This window comes from Monopterus albus, unplaced genomic scaffold (genome assembly GCF_001952655.1).
Source record: "Monopterus albus unplaced genomic scaffold, M_albus_1.0 scaffold221.1, whole genome shotgun sequence".
Lineage (NCBI taxonomy): Eukaryota > Metazoa > Chordata > Actinopteri > Synbranchiformes > Synbranchidae > Monopterus > Monopterus albus.
In genome coordinates this window covers 50,490-55,153 of record NW_018128101.1, presented here as the reverse complement: position 1 = coordinate 55,153, position 4,664 = coordinate 50,490, and positions in this window count along the sequence as shown.

Genomic DNA, 4,664 nt, shown 5'->3' with positions numbered 1-4,664 from the left:
CTCCTCTGTGTCAGACGGGACCGGCAGGAAGAGCTTCACCTGGGAAGGAGGCGGCAGCAGGCAAAGAATTGTTATTTAACTGCTCACTCACACAAGGGTTAGGATCTGTGCCCAAGAAAGGTCAAGATAAATGGCAATTTGGGAGAGGTTGTGCTGGTAATGACATCCTTAGTGTGTAATTCATTCAAATGTCAGTTTAGGTTAAAGTTGTTTATAATAGGATTATGTTTTAAGTGTCAGCTCAGTGGAATACTTTGAACTGAAGGTAGTGGAGTAAAAATATTGTATGTACTGTACAGTAGTGCCTTTAGCAGCCAACATGAAACCATATCATGAAAAAGACATTTCTTCCATAAACCAATACAAGGTAATTTTAAGGCAAGGTAAAACTTCATTGATCCCACAGTGGGGAAACTCCAGTGTTCCAGCAGCAGTAAGGGACAAAACAACATGACACCATAGAATAAACACCCCACACATATCTTGAGAAAAACAAGATCCAGGTACCTAGAAACCAGACAAAAAATATAGTATGTAAGAGACAATCAAAAACAAGAATAGGCTTTCCACAGTTTGTCCCTGAGAGACAAGTCAAAAAAGAATAGTATTGAGAGGAATCAAGAAAAACAACCAGGAAATCAAGAACAACCGAATATTACTCTCACAATTAATCCCACAATGGGGGAAAGAAACCTGTAGTTCAGCCATAAGAATCTCTGAGGAACTACTCAAAAACACCTAAAGCAGGGCAATGTACAGTATTTGAGAGAGATCAGGAACAAGATATTACACATGAGCCTATTTACAATGCATTTCACCCCCAGGAGCTGAATATTGCACCTCAGTTGACTATTGCATAACAATTAGCATAATTTAAATAATGAGCATAGGCACCACTGTGGCATTCTCCTTGTAGTCATAGGTAGTTCAGGATATTCAGCAGGTGGAGAACTGGTGTTACTTGGGTGTAACAGTCCCACTATAACAGGACTAAATAAAGCTCAGCAAAGACTTCCCCTTGCTTGTTTTCAGGGGAAGTTATGATGCAATTTTACCACAGTGGGACTGACAGCATCATCACCTTCAGATTAAAAGTGTGGTAGAAGCACACACTGCATCAAAAAGCATGGTCTTTTTAAGCTTTGTTTGACTTAAAACTGAAAATGATTAAACCCAAGACAGCTAAATGTTGTAACATCACTTTCCCAAAGGATGTTTGTGTTCTTAACTCCTAAATCATTAATCTGTTTTTACTCTTCCTTTGTCCAGTAGCTTCATAATCAGTATGTTAAGGGAGCTCTCTGAGGGTACATCATAGCTGGTTTGTGGTACTGATAGTATCTGAAAGGGAATGCTTGTTTTGTACTATTTGTTATTAATTATCCATTTTTCAATCACTTTGTTCATGTCCCAGTATGGTTACTCTATGTGGTGTGAGGTTTTTTATGTTTTGCATGTTCTCATCAAACCATAGACCTACTGTAGCTATGTTCAGTACACACTGCTATAGATTAAAATACAAGTAGTTAAAAGTTGCTCTACTTTGCAGTAAATGGCAGCTCACACATCGTTTAATCAGAAATGGTCATTTATTTATTTACACTCTAACAGTTGAACTCCTCTAACAGTCCTTGTCCCTGTATTACCACAAGAGGGAGTTCTCAGTCTAACTATAGCAAAGCCTCTCCTGCACTGCCATCTGATAGATATTGAACAGCTACTCCTATTGTCTCAACTAAAAACAATCTCTGATATATTAGAACCGATGACATTGTGAAACATCACCCTATTTTTATGCAGTGTCATGCTGGAATTTCAAAGTAGCTTTGCACCACTGTAATGCACAGATTGTTTTCCACCTCCTTGGTATCTGGAGATTGCTCTTCCTTTTTAAATCAGAGCTAATGCCTCCTGGGATCACTACCAAAAAGCCATCTCACCTTGCTACAGCCAGTAATGGCTTCCCTTTCTCAGTCTCGGCAGGACATCACTTAGTAAAGTGCAGATTTGAGGATCATAGAGGGAGACTATTGACCTTTCAGTGAGTCCATCTCTCCTCCCCTGTGAATAGCCATGACAAGCTTGATTTCAAACTATCACAGTAAACAGAAACCTCAAATGTACTGAACACTCTGTTCTTCTCAGAGGTATTGACCAAAAAGCTTCAAGTCAGCTACACTGAATGTTTTGCATCTGGTGCAATTAACACAAGTAAAAGTCTGCAGCCATGCTTGCAGCTCTGTGCGGCCCTACTTCAGAGCTTGGAGCTAAACACTAGCATTACCATTCCAACATGCTCCCAGTGACACAGCTAAAATGCTCATGTTTAGCAGGTATAGTGCTGACCATGTTCGTTACATTATTAAACGTGTTAGCATGCTAACATTTGCTATTTAGCACTAAAAACAAAGTACAGTTGAGGCTGTTTGGAATTTAGCCATGCCCAGCAGTCCTCCAAAACACACGCAACACAGACATCTGCTGGTTCTGACTGGCACACACACACACACACACACACTCCACTGTGGTGCACAGTTAGCTTGTCCTTGAGAGCTGCATCCAGAAAAACTGGTCAGACATTTTTTTTTTTATCATTTCATTCTAGGACACAATGTTGATCACAATAATGTTTGGTGGTCACTAAAAGGTAGTTTATACTAAATACTGTATAAAGTATTGTATAGTGTCCTAACTTGTGTGTAAATCTTTATCCTCATATGAACTTTGATCGATTGAATGAACTCTGCCTCACTTCTTTTCTGCCTCCCCATTTATCTCTCACAATCAGTTGTTTAGACACCCATGTTGACAGCTCAGCAGGGTGCACAGTGTTGCAGAGGACCAGAGTGATACTAGAGCAAGAGATTCCTGAATGATGGAGTTTACTCTGTGCGTGCCACTGTAGAAAACCAATTGTCTTTAGAGATTATCTTATATGCAAAACATTTAATGCACATGTTTTGTTTTCTACAGAATTTTTTAGTAACAGTAACAGTGCGTCTCTTTTTGGCTATAAAGATTAGCTGTAAAAAAGAATGTGTCTCTGTGGTCAGACAGTGAATGTCAATGATAAGATCCTGTTACTAAAGTAAAAGTAACAATACCACACTATAAAATACTACATCCAGCATTCAAACTGTTCAGAAAATGTATATAACCTACTTTATACAGTATAGTTTATAACAATGCATCCTAATTTATAAGATAATCGTGAGTTTTGATTGTGAAATCTTAATCTGCATTGTAACTATAGCTGGCAAACAAATGTAGTGGAGTACTGTAGCTATTTCCCCCTGAAATGCAGGATAGTAGAATTGCTGGTCAGTGTGCAGTGTACATTGTACAGCCAATGTATTTCAAACACTTATAACATATAATATCTGTTATATACAGTAGAGATGAATTGTATATCATCCTTTCTTAAGGTGAACAGTTTTACTTGATGACTGTGTCACTGCTGGGCCTTGGTATTGTGGATGTTGGCACTGACAAAAATTACACCTAAATAAAGGGTTTTTAACTGCACCTGTGTTTTTCCTGCTCTAGGTCTTAACTGCTGTAAAGCAATTTAAGTGTATAACATATTTTGTGTTGTAATTGATACAAACATTGTTAAATCTGTTATGCACATATGTGCCAACTTTGAACTAGAGGAGCCAGTAAAAAGATCCTTTACCCATAAACCCACTCTCTCTTGAACAGCACTGGCAGTAAGGTGTTAATTGTGGCCAGGTGCCAAGCCAGAGCAGAAGGTTGGTCTTTATGCCAACAAATCATGAACATAAATCCTTTCATATTAGATGTTATTATGTTGCTTTGCATTCATTATTACTGCATCTGATTTATGGTTATCTTCATTCCTCACTTACATCAAGTGCAAGTACAGTAACCATCCATCCATCCATTCATTTTCGACCGCATTACTGCAGAAGCTGCACCGATCCGCCTGTCAATCTCCCATTCCATCCTTCCCTCACTCGTGAACAAAACCCCAAGATACTTGAACTCCTCCACTTGAGGCAGGAACTCTCCACCAACCTGAAGGGAACAAGCCACCCTTTTCCGACTGAGAACCATGGCCTCGGATTTGGAGGTGCTGATTCTCATCCCAGCCGCTTCACACTCGGCTGAAAACCGCCCCAGTGCACGCTGCAGGTCCTGGTTTGATGGGGCCAACAGGACAACGTCATCTGCAAAAAGCAGAGACGAGATCCTGTGGTCCCCAAACCGGACTCCCTCCGGCCCCTGGCTGCGCCTAGAAATTCTGTCCATAAAAATAATGAACAAAACAGGTAACCATGATTATTATTTATTTTCATATAAACTGTTTATTTTAAAACACTGAATAAAAAATGCTAAAATAAGAATGTTAGAATGTTGTTGTTTGTTGAACATTTATTGTTTCATACAGTAATATAATCTACTTTGGTATAAGCCCCTTTTCGTTTAGTGTTCACATCATCTCACGTCTTTGCTTTTCTTCTGAGTGACCTAGAAATCACACTAAGGGTTTCAGTTTTTTGAATTATTAAAATCCTTCCATGTTCCTGCCTATACACAGACACAGACACGTATGGAAGCAAAATCTTTGCAGTCTTATCCATCAGTAATTATCCCCCCCTGAAAGCACACACACATCTTTGTCTGTGTCTGGGAGATGTTTT